This window comes from Microcaecilia unicolor, chromosome 10 (genome assembly GCF_901765095.1).
Source record: "Microcaecilia unicolor chromosome 10, aMicUni1.1, whole genome shotgun sequence".
NCBI lineage: Eukaryota > Metazoa > Chordata > Amphibia > Gymnophiona > Siphonopidae > Microcaecilia > Microcaecilia unicolor.
The window spans coordinates 122,335,466-122,353,349 of record NC_044040.1 but is presented as its reverse complement, the minus strand read 5'-3'; the positions used below and the strand labels follow the sequence as shown (position 1 = coordinate 122,353,349).

Below are 17,884 nucleotides of genomic sequence, written 5' to 3'. Positions count from 1 at the left end.
TAGTGAGGATTCCAAAAAAGATGTGAGGTTCAGCATCTCCTACTTGGGTTTGAGAAATTCCAGGTAAAGATTTTACATTACTTTGTAAATACTGCGCCCGAGTTATAGGAGGCAATGAATCCCCAGACATTCCTAAGATTTCAACCAAATATTTTTTAACCATTTCTATCGGTGTAATTAAAGGTGATCTAGGAAAATTCGTCAGCCTCAAATTAAGCCTCCTAGATTGATTTTCTAAATATTCTAAACGACAAAAAGTAAAGTTTCTATCTTTAATTGAGACTTGTCCCATAGATTCCAATTTTTGAATTTTTTCATCTAGAAGTTTCACTTCAGAGGATTGTTGAGCAGTTGCCTGTGCCTGGATAAGGACTGCTTCAGACAATACCTTAATTTCACTAATGTTTTTAGTTATCAATACTTGTAAAGAAGACTGGATGTTAAATGTCAGGTCCCAGAGTGACTCCATTGTCACTACAGCTGGTTTTACCATGGTCCCCAAAGAAAAAGCAGGAAGGGGAGCATTAATATAGACTGTTTCAGAGTACTCACTATCTGTGATGGCAATACTTGTGCTGCTAGTTGTTCTCCCAGCCTGCTGCTCCTAGTCGTTTCTCCCAGTGTGGGCAGGTTCCCTCCCTGCACGTTTAGGTCCCCTGCTTTCGGAGCCTGAGCTGCAGGACTTGACTCCACGCTGTTCCTTCCTGTTTGGGGGGGAGCCGCATGTTGGACGGGGCTCAATGAGACCCCGTCGACACTGCTGGCCAGCGCTGACGCACCGGCTCCGACAAGGGGGAGAAGAGACATCTGGGTGTGTCTGGTGTGATTAAACACTACGCCACAATCTTTGATCTGCTCCCCATCTCTAGCATATTGCTTCTTGTTCCCCCTTTGAATGGCTTCACATCATACTTCCAATAGCTTCTCATGTATCTTTAAAACTTTGCAGCATCTCTTAACAGTCCAGTTTACACTTTATTTTTGCCTTCAATAATCACAGGGATTGTAATTCCTCTACAGAAATCTAATAATGTCAGATACCTCTAACACAAGACTGTAAACCGCTTTGTACTTTCATATGGCCAAGCTCCATGTGCTTTTACAACATTAAACAACTTGTTTGCCATGTATTATGTCAATAAGCGGATGCACAATCTTGTTTACTCAGCAAACAAGCTATTGAACTTCTCAACATTTCCCACTCTGCTACATTCTGTGGGCAGAAAATCGCACTATCATGAACAATCATTTCAATCACCTCTATTACATTTTTGATCACCTGGACTCAGAACTTTATACTTATCATACAATTAAATGCATATATGTAATGGAATCTCAACATTACGTTGTAAACAGACCTTTTTCTTTGAAATAGTACTGATTTTTGTGCCACAGACTCTTCTCTACTCAAGATTTTTCCAGTCTCACCCTACCAATATGAATCATCACTCATTCACCTTAACTGATTTATTTTTTGTTTCAATCTACTCTTTTGGTACCATGTCAGTGCTTCACCAGTTCAATACCTTTTCAGATGCCACTTTTGCATGTGGTACGTCAGCCTGAATCTGACCACATATATATTCTTTTCAGATGTTGAATACTTTACCTGTCTTTCCAATAGTACTTTTCTATTTTCACTCTAAGTGGATATCTACTTCCAGTTTACACTATTCCACATTTCCATGGCTGATAACCCTATAAGTCATCAACAGTTTACTCAATGTTTTTCAGGACTCCTCTTCCTCTTTCTGGCCACAGTATGACCTTTCAGTCGTGGCTTCTAACTGCATATTCCTTCTCAATACTTCTTATTGCTACAGTTATCTAGTTTCACAGAAATGATTAGGAAATTGTTCTACAGTAGCTATTCTGCAACACTGTTGTTTTGTATACTTAATTATATATATATATATATATATATATATATATATATATATACATACTAGTGAAAAATGCCCGTTTCAAAAGGAAAGGAAACAGGCGCTAGCAAGGCCATCCCCCACCCTCCCTCGCTGTTCCAGACTCTGCCGTCCCTCCGTTTTCACCCCCCTTCCGCGACCCAGTCGACCCCCCCTTCTCGGCAAAAACCGTCCCCCGCCGCCATCCAGTACCTGTGCTGACGGGGGACCCCAACCCCCATCAGCCGAAGTCCTGTGCTGGCCTTCACGGCGTTGCTTCTTCAATGATTTTGTGTTCAAGTTCCTCTGCGTGCATCTGACGTCAGACGCACGCAGAGGAACTTGAACCGAAGATCATTGAAGAAGCAACGCCGCGAAGGCCAGCAGAGGACTTCGGCTGATGGGGGTTGGGGTCCCCCGTCAGCACAGGTACTGGACGGCGGCGGGGGACGGTTTTCGCCGAGAAGGGGGGTCGACAGTGTCGCAGAAGGGGGGTCCAGTGGGCCGTAACACAGGGGTAGGAGTATTCCTCCCCTTGCTTTGGTATCAGCTGTCACTGACGTCAGTGCGTGCCTGCCTAGCAGACCACCTCTGAGGGAGGCACTGTCCCAGGCACATTCGAACATTGGAGGTGAGAATTATTATATAGGATATATAACTTTGGCATCTTATGCAGTGGCATAGCTAGGTGGGGCCATGGGGGCCTGGGCCCCCCAAATGTCTTCTGGGTCCCTGGTTTTGCTGGTGGGGCTCCCCAACCCCAAGCTGAAGCCTTCATCCAGCGCCTGGCGCCACAGCATTGCCTGCCCTGCTCTCTCTTCCCCTTACGTCCGGTACGCTCCTTTTAGTGAAACTGAGCATGCTCAATTTCACTAAAAGAAGCGTGCAGGATGTGAGGGGAAGAGACAGCAGGGCAGGCAATGCGGCAGTGCTGGAGACCGGTGCTGGACGAAGGCTTCAGCTTGCGGGGGTTGGGGACCCCAGCCAGCCAAGGTATTTGCAGCGGCGAGGCAGCAGGGAGCGGCGGCACACCAAAATGTGCCCCCCCCCCACCTCAGGCTCTGGCCCCCTTCCACTGTGAGGTCTGGCTACGCCCCTGATTTATGATGCTTCTTTGCAAGCACCTACATTTTTTTTCTTACCTCTAGCTGTTGCGTCATTCCTTCTTACCCCAGCATTGTCTATTACTAATATCCTCCCATTTCCCAAATGTTGGTTTGGATAGCACATAATCTCATATCTCACCCTTTATTCATCCTTTTTATCTATAAATGGCTTGTACTACATCCTTTGACCTACTGTCTCATAAGATAACATTTCTCTCAGTAGACTAAGCCTTGCATTTCTTCTGCTAGGGCTGTACTGACCGTTATCACCCTCTGGCCGACTTCAAATCTAAGCTAAAAGCCCACCTTTTTGATACTGCTTTTAACTCCTAACCCTTACTTGTTCAGAACCTTTATTTTATCATCCTCACCTTAATATTCCCTTACCTCTTGTTTGTCCTGTTTGTCTGTCCTAATTACATTATAAGCTATGTCGAGCAGGGACTGTTTCTTCATGTTCAAGTGTACAGCGCTGTGTACGTCTAGTAGCGCTATAGAAATGATAAGTAGTAGTAGTAAGTAGTAGTAGTGTTCAAACATCCCATGTCTCAACACATAGACAAAGAACTATATGGAGATCAAGAGTTCTTTCACAACGCTATTTTACTAGACAATACTAAAGCAAACAAATTGGAATTTTTGTTTTTTTTTACAAAACACTATTATATTGTGGATATCTATTCAGTAGACTCTGCAACAAATGTTTATTTTCATTAATTGGCGGCATCAACTCACCACCTCCTCCACTTCAAGGAAACAGTCCTACTAACAGTGCATATGCATATGTTTGGTATTCTTATATGGACTGTTTCCTCTTATAGTTTGGGAGTCTTCACCTGTGTGGCTAGACGATCACTGTCCTTGGAGAAGGAATAGTTACTTATCTGTAATGGTGGTTCTCCATGGACAGTAGATCGTCTAGCTATACAGACCCATCCTCGCACCCAAAATTGTCACCAGCTTTTTCATTAACTAAGGCGGAATGACTGAGCATACAGTATATATAGTGGCTATTCTCCGAGGACAAGCAGGCTGCTTGTTCTCACTGATGGGTGACGTCCACGGCAGCCCCCTCCAATCGGAAACTTCACTAGCAAAGGCCTTTGCTAGTCCTCGCGCGCCCATGCGCGGCCGTCTTCCCGCCCGAACCGGCTCGTGTTCGTCAGTCTTCTTTTGTCCGCGCTCGGTACAGTCGTGTTTCGCCGTTCGTGCCCCAGAAAGTTGACCTCGCGCGTCGTTTTCGACTCGTTCTTTAAAAAAGAAAATAATATAGAGAAGAGTGTTTCGGGAGGAGACCCTTTGGTTTTTTCCCTTCCCGTACTTCGAGTTTTTCGCCCCGGTAAGTTTTCTTTCGTCGTCGGGGTAGGCCCTAGTTAGGCCTCGGTCGAAGTTTTCTTCTCCCTATTTTTGTGGTGCCAATTTTCGCCATTTCAAGTTTTGATCTCGCCGGCGTGATTTTTCCGCCCATGACATCGAAGTCTCCCAGTGGCTTCAAGAAGTGCACCCAGTGCGCCCGGGTAATCTCGCTCACTGACAGGCACGCGTCGTGTCTTCAGTGTCTGGGGGCTGGGCACCGCCCTCAGGCCTGTAGTCTGTGTTCCCTTTTACAAAAGCGGACTCAGGTAGCGAGGTTAGCCCAGTGGAACATCTTGTTCTCGGGCTCTTCGTTGGCATCGGCACCAGGGGTATCGAGTGCATCGACGTCGTCAGCGCCCGGACCTTCATCCTTGCCCCCGATTGCATCGAGTGCATCGGGGCGACATCGGAAGGCTGCGTCGGTGGTGTCGAGATCTCCTCGTCTGCTGATGTCGTCGGACGGTGGTGCTTCGTCTGGAGTGCAGGTGAGGGCTGTCCATTCCCCTGCTGGTGGCGGTGAGCCTTCGGGTGGGTCTCCCCCTACCCTGAGGGCTCCTGCGGTACAGCCCCCCCGAGACCGACCTTCTTTGGTCTCGGCCCCGAGGAAGAGACGGCTGGATTCTACGTCCTCCTCGTCGGTGCCGGGAAGCGCCGGTGACGTGCTTCGCTCCAAAAAATCGAAGAAGCATCGACACCGGTCCCCTTCCCGTGTCGGCACCGAGAGCTCTGGGTCGCCGAGGGAGTCGGCACCCAGCAGGCATCGACACCGAGAGGACCACTCACCCTCTGTCCAAGAGGTGTCGATGCGCTCCACTCTGGACAGCCCGGAACAGCCTCCACGCCCGGAACAGACTCTGACATCGACGCCTGCATCGACTTCCATGCCTTTTTCTGCAGCCACTCTGAATGAGAGTCTCCGGGCCGTTCTCCCAGAGATCCTGGGAGAGCTGTTGCGCCCTACCCCTCCGGTACCGGGGGTGCTTGCGCCACCGGTACTGTTGAGTGAGGCGTCGGCTGGCCCATTGCCCGGGGTGAGGTCTCCGGCATCGGTACCGCACGCGGTACCGACTGCGGCCGCCTCCCAGGAAGGCTCCCCGACTACGTCGGCGGAGGGAGCTTCGCCGGTGCGGGCGAGGGAGTCTACCTCTCGACGCTCCCACTGTGGCCGTGGTTCCGCGGAATCGAGCCGGGCACGGTTGCAGACACAGGTTCGTGAACTTGTGTCTGACACCGATGGTGAGGCCTCGTGGGAAGAAGAGGAAGACATCAGATATTTCTCTGACGAGGAGTCTGAGGGTCTTCCTTCTGATCCCACTCCCTTTCCTGAAAGACAGCTTTCTCCTCCCGAGAGTCTGTCTTTCGCTTCCTTTGTCCGGGAGATGTCTACGGCCATCCCCTTCCCGGTGGTTGTAGAGGACGAGCCCAGGGCTGAAATGTTTGAGCTCCTGGACTATCCTTCTCCACCTAAGGAAGCGTCCACAGTACCCATGCATCATGTCCTCAAAAAGACATTGCTGGCGAATTGGACCAAGCCATTAACTAATCCCCACATTCCCAAGAAGATCGAGTCCCAGTACCGGATCCATGGGGACCCAGAGCTGATGCGCACTCAGTTGCCTCACGACTCTGGAGTTGTGGATTTGGCCCTAAAGAAGGCCAAGAGTTCTAGGGAGCATGCTTCGGCGCCCCCGGGCAAGGACTCTAGAACCTTGGACTCCTTTGGGAGGAAGGCCTACCATTCTTCTATGCTCGTGGCCAAAATTCAGTCCTACCAGCTCTACACGAGCATACACATGCGGAACAATGTGCGGCAGTTGGCGGGCTTGGTGGATAAGCTCCCCCCTGAGCAAGCCAAGCCTTTTCAGGAGGTGGTCAGGCAGCTGAAGGCGTGCAGAAAATTCCTGGCCAGAGGGGTGTATGACACCTTTGATGTTGCGTCCAGGGCCGCTGCTCAAGGTGTGGTGATGCGCAGACTCTCATGGCTGCGCGCCTCCGACCTGGAGAATAGAATCCAGCAGCGGATTGCGGACTCGCCTTGCCGTGCGGATAATATTTTTGGAGAGAAAGTCGAACAGGTGGTAGAGCAGCTCCACCAGCGGGACACCGCATTCGACAAGTTCTCCCACCGGCAGCCTTCAGCCTCTACCTCTACAGGTAGAAGATTTTTTTGGGGAAGGAAGACTGTTCCCTACTCTTCTGGCAAGCGTAGGTACAATCCTCCTTCTCGACAGCCTGCGGCCCAGGCTAAGCCCCAGCGCGCTCGCTCTCGTCAGCAGCGTGCGCCTCAGCAAGGCCCCTCGGCTCCCCAGCAAAAGCAAGGGACGAGCTTTTGACTGGCTCCAGCAGAGCATAGCCGACATCCAAGTGTCAGTGCCGGGCGACCTGCCAGTCGGAGGGAGGTTGAAAGCTGTTCACCAAAGGTGGCCTCTCATAACCTCCGATCAGTGGGTTCTCCAAATAGTCCGGCAAGGATACACCCTCAATTTGGCCTCAAAACCTCCAAATTGTCCACCGGGAGCTCAGTCTTACAGCTTCCAGCACAAGCAGGTACTTGCAGAGGAACTCTCCGCCCTTCTCAGCGCCAATGCGGTCGAGCCCGTGCCATCCGGGCAAGAAGGGCTGGGATTCTATTCCAGGTACTTCCTTGTGGAAAAGAAAACAGGGGGGATGCGTCCCATCCTAGACCTAAGGGCCCTGAACAAATATCTGGTCAAAGAAAAGTTCAGGATGCTTTCCCTGGGCACCCTTCTCCCCATGATTCAGGAAAACGATTGGCTATGCTCTCTGGACTTGAAGGACGCCTACACGCACATCCCGATACTGCCAGCTCACAGACAGTATCTGCGATTTCAGCTGGGCACACGTCACTTCCAGTACTGTGTGCTACCCTTTGGGCTCGCCTCTGCGCCCAGAGTGTTCACCAAGTGCTTGGCTGTAGTAGCAGTGGCACTTCGCAGACTGGGGGTACACGTGTTCCCATATCTCGACGATTGGCTGGTGAAGAACACATCCGAGGCAGGAGCCCTGCAGTCCATGCAGATGACTATTCGCCTCCTGGAGCTACTGGGGTTTGTGATAAATTACCCAAAGTCCCATCTTCTCCCAGTACAGAGACTCGAATTCATAGGAGCTCTGCTGGATTCTCGGACGGCTCGCGCCTATCTCCCAGAGACGAGGGCCAACAACTTGTTGTCCCTCGTCTCGCGGGTGCGAGCGTCCCAGCAGATCACAGCTCGGCAGATGTTGAGATTGCTGGGCCACATGGCCTCCACAGTTCATGTGACTCCTATGGCCCGCCTTCACATGAGATCTGCTCAATGGACCCTAGCTTCCCAGTGGTTTCAGGCTGCTGGGGATCTAGAAGACATGATCCACCTGTCCATGAGTTTTCTCGAATCCCTGTATTGGTGGACAATTTGGTCCAATTTGACTCTGGGACGTCCTTTCCAAATTCCTCAGCCACAAAAAGTGCTGACCACGGATGCGTCTCTCCTGGGATGGGGAGCTCATGTCGATGGGCTTCACACCCAAGGAAGCTGGTCCCTCCAGGAACGCGATCTGCAGATCAATCTTCTGGAGTTGCGAGCGATCTGGAACGCTTCAGGCCCACGGCAAACTGGCATCGGATGCCTTCCTCCTGGACTGGGGGGAGGGTCTGCTGTATGCTTATCCTCCCATACCTCTGGTGGGGAAGACTTTGTTGAAACTCAAGCAAGACCGAGGCACCATGATTCTGATTGCTCCTTTTTGGCCGCGTCAGATCTGGTTCCCTCTTCTTCTGGAGTTGTCCTCCGAACAACCGTGGAGATTGGAGTGTTTTCCGACCCTCATCACACAGGACGAAGGGGCGCTTCTGCATCCCAGCCTCCGGTCCCTGGCTCTCACGGCCTGGATGTTGAGAGCGTAGACTTTGCCTCTTTGGGTCTGTCAGAGGGTGTCTCCCGCATCTTGCTTGCTTCCAGGAAAGATTCAACTAAGAAGAGTTACTTCTTTCTATGGAGGAGGTTTGCCGTCTGGTGTGACAGCAAGGCCCTAGATCCTCGCTCTTGTCCTACACAGACCCTGCTTGAATACCTTCTGCACTTGTCTGAGTCTGGTCTCAAGACCAACTCTGTAAGGGTTCACCTTAGCGCAATCAGTGCATATCATTACCGTGTGGAAGGTAAGCCGATCTCAGGACAGCCTTTAGTTGTTCGCTTCATGAGAGGTTTGCTTTTGTCAAAGCCCCCAGTCAAACCTCCTACAGTGTCATGGGATCTCAATGTCGTTCTCACCCAGCTGATGAAACCTCCTTTTGAGCCACTGAATTCCTGCCATCTGAAGTACTTGACCTGGAAGGTCATTTTCTTGGTGGCAGTTACTTCAGCTCGTAGAGTCAGTGAGCTTCAGGCCCTGGTAGCCCAGGCCCCTTACACCAAATTTCATCATAACAGAGTAGTCCTCCGCACTCACCCTAAGTTCTTGCCAAAGGTTGTGTCGGAGTTCCATCTGAACCAGTCAATTGTCTTGCCAATATTCTTTCCCCGTCCTCATTCCTGCCCTGCTGAACGTCAGCTGCACACATTGGACTGCAAGAGATTATTGGCCTTCTATCTGGAGCGGACACAGCCCAACAGACAGTCCGCCCAATTGTTTGTTTCTTTTGATCCCAACAGGAGGGGAGTGGCTGTGGGAAAACGCACCATATCCAATTGGCTAGCAGATTGCATTTCCTTCACTTACGCCCAGGCTGGGCTGGCTCTTGAGGGTCATGTCACGGCTCATAATGTTAGAGCCATGGCAGCGTCGGTAGCCCACTTGAAGTCAGCCACTATTGAAGAGATTTGCAAAGCTGCGACGTGGTCATCTGTCCACACATTCACATCTCATTACTGCCTGCAGCAGGATACCCGATGCGACAGTCGGTTCGGGCAGTCAGTGCTTCAGAATCTGTTCGGGGTTTAGAATCCAACTCTACCCCCCTAGGCCCATGTTTGTTCTGTTCCAGGCTGCACTCTCAGTTAGTTGGTAAATTTTTTAGGTCAATCTCAGTTATGTCCTCGCCGTTGCGAGGCCCAATTGACCATGGTTGTTGTTTTGAGTGAGCCTGGGGGCTAGGGATACCCCATCAGTGAGAACAAGCAGCCTGCTTGTACTCGGAGAAAGCGAATGCTACATACCTGTAGAAGGTATTCTCCGAGGACAGCAGGCTGATTGTTCTCACAAACCCGCCCGCCTCCCCTTTGGAGTTGTGTCTTCCCTTGCTTTGTCTTGCTACATATGGGACTGACGAACACGAGCCGGTTCGGGCGGGAAGACGGCCGCGCATGCGCGGTGCGCATGGGCACGCGAGGACTAGCAAAGGCCTTTGCTAGTGAAGTTTCCGATTGGAGGGGGCTGCCGTGGACGTCACCCATCAGTGAGAACAATCAGCCTGCTGTCCTCGGAGAATACCTTCTACAGGTATGTAGCATTCGCTTTAGTGCCGGAAAGGCAGGGATATGCGCAGAGAGCTCTTTATGAGTTTTCTGTGCTATAGAAAGGTCAGGTTGGCGACTTCACTGGGGCAACACTTCACCTGTGTGGCTAGATGATCTACTGTCCACAGAGAACCACCATTACAGGTAACTATTCTTTCCAGAAACAGGAACAGGCCTCAGCATTCCTGTTCCTGTGCCTGCCTCAGGGTTCCTGTCGGGATCTTGATACTTAAGATAAGTGCCTATACAAATTTATTTTAAATGAAAAGTGAAGATAGTTTGAAAATATTATATTATGTATATTATTTATTTATTTGTAGCATTTGTATCCCACATTTTCCCACCAATTTGCAGGCTCAATGTGGCTTACATTTGCCGTAATGGCGGTTGCCATTTCCGGTTAACAGAATTACAAATGGTATTGCATTAAGGTGAATACATACATGGTAACATACATGGAACATAATATATATGGAACAGATCATGGTATACATATACATATATATATATACAGTGGGGGAAATAAGTATTTGATCCCTTGCTGATTTTGTAAGTTTGCCCACTGACAAAGACATGAGCAGCCCATAATTGAAGGGTAGGTTATTGGTAACAGTGAGAGATAGCACATCACAAATTAAATCCGGAAAATCACATTGTGGAAAGTATATGAATTTATTTGCATTCTGCAGAGGGAAATAAGTATTTAATCCCTCTGGCAAACAAGACCTAATACTTGGTGGCAAAACCCTTGTTGGCAAGCACAGCGGTCAGACGTCTTCTGTAGTTGATGATGAGGTTTGCACACATGTCAGGAGGAATTTTGGTCCACTCCTCTTTGCAGATCATCTCTAAATCATTAAGAGTTCTGGGCTGTCGCTTGGCAACTCGCAGCTTCAGCTCCCTCCATAAGTTTTCAATGGGATTAAGGTCTGGTGACTGGCTAGGCCACTCCATGACCCTAATGTGCTTCTTCCTGAGCCACTCCTTTGTTGCCTTGGCTGTATGTTTTGGGTCATTGTCGTGCTGGAAGACCCAGCCACGACCCATTTTTAAGGCCCTGGCGGAGGGAAGGAGGTTGTCACTCAGAATTGTACGGTACATGGCCCCATCCATTCTCCCATTGATGCGGTGAAGTAGTCCTGTGCCCTTAGCAGAGAAACACCCCCAAAACATAACATTTCCACCTCCATGCTTGACAGTGGGGACGGTGTTCTTTGGGTCATAGGCAGCATTTCTCTTCCTCCAAACACGGCGAGTTGAGTTCATGCCAAAGAGCTCAATTTTGGTCTCATCTGACCACAGCACCTTCTCCCAATCACTCTCGGCATCATCCAGGTGTTCACTGGCAAACTTCAGACGGGCCGTCACATGTGCCTTCTGGAGCAGGGGGACCTTGCGGGCACTGCAGGATTGCAATCCGTTATGTCGTAATGTGTTACCAATGGTTTTCGTGGTGACAGTGGTCCCAGCTGCCTTGAGATCATTGACAAGTTCCCCCCTTGTAGTTGTAGGCTGATTTCTAACCTTCCTCATGATCAAGGATACCCCACGAGGTGAGATTTTGCGTGGAGCCCCAGATCTTTGTCGATTGACAGTCATTTTGTACTTCTTCCATTTTCTTACTATGGCACCAACAGTTGTCTCCTTCTCGCCCAGCGTCTCACTGATGGTTTTGTAGCCCATTCCAGCCTTGTGCAGGTGTATGATCTTGTCCCTGACATCCTTAGACAGCTCCTTGCTCTTGGCCATTTTGTAGAGGTTAGAGTCTGACTGATTCACTGAGTCTGTGGACAGGTGTCTTTCATACAGGTGACCATTGCCGACAGCTGTCTGTCATGCAGGTAACGAGTTGATTTGGAGCATCTACCTGGTCTGTAGGGGCCAGATCTCTTACTGGTTGGTGGGGGATCAAATACTTATTTCCCTCTGTAGAATGCAAATAAATTCATATACTTTCCACAATGTGATTTTCCGGATTTAATTTGTGATGTGCTATCTCTCACTGTTACCAATAACCTACCCTTCAATTATGGGCTGCTCATGTCTTTGTCAGTGGGCAAACTTACAAAATCAGCAAGGGATCAAATACTTATTTCCCCCACTGTATATATATATATATATATATATATATATATCATGTGTATACATACATGGTAAAGAGGAATACATTATGGTATTGCATGAAGGTTCCTGAGTAATAAATTGGATTGTAACGTACATTAGGTCACTATAGAGAGATGCTATTCGACGTAAGGTTTAAAGTGGTAGTGCTTGTTCATTAATAACAAAAAGGTTAAGCAGTCATGCGATAAAAGTTCGGTTTTGTATGGATCATGTATAATGTTATTATTTGATATTTAGGATGGATGTTTACGGTATGCCTTCTTGAAAAGATCTGTTTTCAGTAGCCTTCGGAAAATGGTTAGGTCTTGCGTTGTTTTTATGGCCTTTGGTAGTGCGTTCCATAGCTGCGTGCAGATGTATGAGAAACTGGTCGCGTATGTGGATTTATATTTTAGCCCTTTACAGTTAGGATAGTGGAGATTGAGGAATGTGCGTGATGATCTTTTTGCGTTCCTAATAGGCAAGTCTATAAGGTCTGACATGTAGGTCGGGGCTTCCCCATAAATGATTTTGTGGACCAGGGTACAAACTTTGAATGCAATTCGTTCTTTTAGTGGGAGCCAATGTAGTTTTTCTCTTAGGGGTTTGGCGCTTTTGTATTTCGCTTTCCCAAATATGAGTCTGGCTGTTGTGTTTTCAGCGGTTTGAAGCTTCTTAATGATTTGTTTTTTGCATCCGGCATAAATGGCATTGCAGTAGTCTAGATGACTTAGTACCATTGATTGAACTAGGCTGCAGAATACTTCCCTTGGGAAGAAAGGTTTGATTCTTTTAAGTTTCCACATTGAGTAGAACATTTTCTTTGCTGTATTTTTCACATGGTCTTCAAGTGTGAGATTTCGGTCAATTGTGACTCCCAGAATTTTCAGGCTGTCTGAGACCGGGAGTGTGTAGTCTGGGGTATTTATGGTATTGGGTTTGTTTGTGTTGTATTGTGAGGACAGGATTAGACATTGTGTTTTTTCTGCATTTAGCTTTAGTTGGAATGCGTCCGCCCAGGAGTTCATTATTTGGAGGCTGTGTGTGATTTCATTTGTGATTTCGGTTATGTCTTGTTTGAATGGGATGTATATCGTGACGTCGTCAGCATAGATGTACGGGTTAAGTCCTTGGTTGGATAGCGATTTGGCTAGAGGTGTCATCATTAAGTTAAAAAGGGTTGGTGAGAGCGGTGATCTTTGTGGTACTCCACATTCAGGTTTCCATGGTGTTGACATTTTTGAATTTGAGATCACTTGATAGGATCTTGCTGTTAAGAAGCCTTTAAACCATTTTAGTACGTTTCCTCCAATCCCGAAGTAGTCTAGGATGTTCGGGAGTATTTGGTGGCTGACCATGTCGAACGCGCTAGACATATCAAATTGTAGGAGTAGTACATTATTTCCAGTTGCAATTAGTTGTTTAAATTTGGTTATGAGAGTGGTTATATTATAATCATAGTAATATTATATTATTATTATTATATTATTATATTATTATATAGCTATTTTTGGTATCAAAACTTTTAGGCTACTTTTGGACACAAATTGAGCTGAAAAATTTTGGCCACCTGGCAACTCATCACTGCAGACATTCTGAGTGCACAACTGGAATGGGCAGGGGTAACTGGCAATGGCTTCTGCCCCAACTACATCCCTAGACCACCAGGGATTGTAAACTAAGCACAGGGGGACAACTTCTGTTTGGGAGGCACGCAAATATACTAGGACTAGGGGGCACGAAATGAAGCTAGAAAGTAGTAAATTTAAAACGAATCAGAGAAAATATTTCTTCACTCAACATGTAATTAAACTCTGGAATTCGTTGCCAGAGAATGTAGTAAAAGCGGTTAGCTTAGCAGGGTTTAAAAAAAAGGGTTGGACGGCTTCCTAAAGGAAAGGTCCATAGACCATTATTAAAATGGACTTGGGGAAAATCCATTGCTTATTTCTAGACTAAGCAGCATAAAATGTATTGTACTGTTTTGGGATCTTGCCACATACTTGTGACCTGGACTGGCCACTGTTGGAAACAGGATGCTGGGCTTGATGGACCTTCAGTCTGTCCCAGTATGGCAATACTTATGTACTTATGAGGGAAGGAGACAAATGGGAGAAAACACAAATCACAATCATTTTTGACCAAAACCAAAAACATGGCTGGAAATTAAAATAATCTTTCTGCAGAAACCAGTACAGGGCAGAAAAAGGATTTGGGACTGGTTTTGGGGCAGTAACAGAAAATTTAACAGAAATTCGGTCACTCTACAAAGGAAAAGGCAGCCAATGAAAGGCCTTAAGCAGAAGAATCACGTGATCATAACACTTAGCATTAGCCAATATTCAGTGTTATTCAAGATGATCTGTAATGTCCAATGAGATAGTCTTGCATAAATTATATTGTAACTAGTAAAAAAAGGCCCGTTTCTGAGACCAATGAAACGGGCGCTAGCAAGGTTTTCATCGTAGTGTGTATGTTTGAGAGAGTGTGTGTGAGAGTGAGTGTGTGAGCGAGACAGTGAATGTGCGAGTGTGTGTGTGCGCGTGTGTGTGTGAGAATGAGTGTCTGCCGCAGGGGCTCCCCTCCGTCTGCCGCCCTCCTTCCCCCTCCCCGTCTTCCCTTCCCCCATTTCCTTTCCCTCCCCATCCCATGTTTGTTCCCAGCGCCCCTCCCAGCTTCAGGGTCGTGGCCCCCCTCCCTCCGCCTTTCAGGATCGTGGCCGCTCCGTCTCCTGGCCTTTTTCCCCATCGTAGTGTGTATGTTTGACAGTGTGTGTGAGACAGTGAGTGTGTGAGAGAGACAGAGTGAATGTGCGAGTGTGTGTGTGTGTGACAGAGTGAGAATGTCTGTGTGAGAGTGTGTGTGTGTGAGAGAATGAGAGTGTGGCGCAGGGCCCCCCCCCCCTCTGTCTCCCGCCCTTGTTCCCGTTTCCTCCCCTCCCCCTCCCAGCTTCAGGGTCATGGCCCCCCGTCCCTCCTGTCTTCCCTCCCCTCCCCTTTTTCCTGTTCTTCTCCCTTCCCCCTCCCAGCTTCAGGTTCGAGTACCCCCCTCCCTCTGCTTTTCAGGGTCGTGGCGCACCCTCCCACTGTGACGTTCAAGCTGGCTCCCTTCCTCCGATGTTGAGGCAGGCAGGCTGGCTCCCTCCAACGTTCAGGCTGCCCGCCTGCCTGCCTGCGTCCCTCCCTCCCTCCGACGTTGTGCGGGGCGATGTTATTCGTCCGTTTGTGCGTCCCTCCCTCTGATGTTGTGCGGGGCAATGTTATTCGTCCGTGTGTTGCAGGTCGTCGATGGCCATCCGTCAAAATGGGTGCGAAGAGGGGGAGATGAGATCGCGTTTTGTCGAGTCGCTCCGTGGAAATGGCCGCCGAGAGGGGGCGATGATATCCGGTTTGCCCAACAGTGTCTGCTCTGCCCTCGACGTCATCACGTTGTGACGCGAGGGCAGGGTAGACACTGCTGGGCAAACCGGATATCTAGACCGCCTCAAAGTTCCGGCTTGAGGCTTCATTAGAACGTTGGTGGTGCCTTTTATATATAGAGATAATCCAACCTCGACTGTCAGAAACATACAATAAAGCTTCAAAACGCTGTATTGGGTAACGCAAAGATTAATTTATCCACCCTCCCCTGGAGTAACTCCCTAAATCCACATTAAAGCAACTATCCATTACCGAGAAGACATGAATAACTCCAATTTTTATTTGTAGCATTTGTATCCCACATTTTCCCACCTATTTGCAGGCTCAATGTGGCATATATTCTGCCGTGATGGAATCGCCACTTCCGGGTACAGGATTTCAAATGGTATTACATTTAGGTGCATACATACATGGTACAGAGGAATGCATTATGGCATTGCATAGAGGTTTCTAAGTGATCAAGTGAATTTTAACATAAGTTAGGTCATCGACTATAGAGATTCCATTTTCAACTTAGGGATAGATTGGTAGTGCGTTTTGTATAGCTTTCTTTAATAGCAATGAGGTTAAACAGTCAAGCGGCAAGAGTTCGGTTTTGTCTAGTTCGTATAAAGTCTAATTCTTTTGTATATAGGATGGAACGTTGTGGTAAGTCTTCTTGAACAGGTCCGTTTTCAGTAGTCTATGGAAGATTGTTAGGTCTTGTGTTGATTTTATGGCTTTCGGTAATGCGTTCCATAGTTGCATGCATACGTAGGAGAAGCTGGATGCGTATGTGGATTTATATTTTAGTCCTTTACAACTGGGGTAGTGGAGATTGAGGAATGTTCGTGATGATCTTTTTGCGTTCCTATTAGGCAACTCTATGAGGTCTGATATAGGTCGGAGCTTCCCCTTGAACGATTTTGTGGACCAGGGTACAAACTTTGCACACAATTCGTTCTTTTAAAGGGAGCCAGTGTAGTTTTTCTCTTAGGGGTTTGGCGCTTTCGTATTTCGTTTTCCCAAATATGAGTCTGGCTGCTGTGTTTTGAGCTGAGAGCAGTGGTGCTGAGGACTATTATAGGTTTCAACTGTCACACAAGATTGGCTGAGAGCAGGTAGTTGATGTAACTCTTCCAGCACTGATTTTGCCCCCATGATCTCTCAGGTAATCTCCCTCTGCTGCAAAACAGATCGGTAGCATGTAAAACATTCGTTATGCCACTTAAATTATAAATAATGTTACATAACCCGAATTCATTAAACTAGTCTAAACTTCAAGAAAAAAATGCAAATATACAATGCACCTAACTCGCAAACTACTACTACTACTATAAATCATTTCTATAGCGCTACCAGTCGTACGCAGCGCTTCACAATTGAACATGAAGAAAAGACAGTCCCTAATACTGTACAACACTGCACCCCATAGTAACTGAGAGGACTCGGACAACGCTTTATTCCTAAGCATTGAACATTTGCAGGATGAAATATACCTTATATACGGAGCATAAATGATGAGTCAGAAAGCAGAGATTAGCAAAAGGTGGCGATAGGAAAGGGGCGAGTTCAGATTAGAAAGAATATTGACACTTGGCAGTTATGACAGTATAAAGATCTTAAGAAGTAAGATCCGGGGGCTTCACCATCCTCAATGTAACAGGGATAGAGACATACACGAGAGAACAGCAAATGCATGGAAAGCGTGTAGTGGAGAAGTGACAGAATGACGGGGGAAAAGACTGACAATGGATAGAAGAAAAAAAAAAAAAGACGACTACTGTATTAGAAAGAGGAGATTGAAGACACTTACAGAACGTGGAAGCTTGGCCGGTCCTGCTCCGAAGTTGATAACGTGTCTCTTACCCTCCATAGCTAAGGTCTCCCACGGTCTCGACCAGTCTTCGATCCTTTGATCTGAAGGATCACAGTGCCTAAGCAAGCTGTGCCGAAAAATTTCGCTCACAGCTTTAACCTACAATTAAAAAGCAGGCTTCGGGCCGTTTCCCATTGGCTCATGTCACACGGCAAGTCTTTATTTCCGAGACAGGATTGGTTGCTGTGCGATGGACCCTCATGCCATTGGCTGAGTGTTCACGAGCTCAGTGCGTGATCAACTATTCTGGATGCAAAGCCTACTTGCAGTTGCATCATGCGGGTGCTGCTACTACAGTCACGCGTGACAAAAAATCCCTGGACAGCGCCGCTCTGTGCTTCTCGGCCATCTATGTATCAGAGAAACGAGCCGCACCAATTAGTATTCAAAGGAACTTCAACAGCACATAGAAGCTAACTTGTTGAAAATGATTGGGGGTTTTAAAATCAACACTTCCCTGGACACTGACGCAGTTTTGTCAATCTTGGAGATGCTCAGATATCTATCAACTGCATCCAAGGCTGACGTTAGAGTTGTAGGGAGCTTCACAGATCAGCATATGTGGTCAGGGCGAGATTAAGGAGACAAAGGCAAAATGTTTAGGTGGGGAGCCTTCTCAGGTATGCTAACTTAATGATACCCATGGCATATATTTCTCCTGGTACATCATAGATGCATGCAG

At 47.8% G+C, this 17,884-nt stretch overlaps 1 protein-coding gene across 1 annotated transcript in view; it reads right to left on the bottom strand.

Annotated features, from left to right (window-relative positions):
* PSAT1 (phosphoserine aminotransferase 1) overlaps positions 1–17,166 on the bottom strand; it is a 624,187-nt gene extending 607,021 nt beyond the window's left edge. The window contains exon 1 of the mRNA XM_030216432.1: positions 17,140–17,166. The gene's annotated coding sequence lies outside the window, so the exon portion shown is untranslated. The remainder of the gene's footprint in view (positions 1–17,139) is intronic.
* Positions 17,167–17,884: the final 718 nt, after the last annotated feature.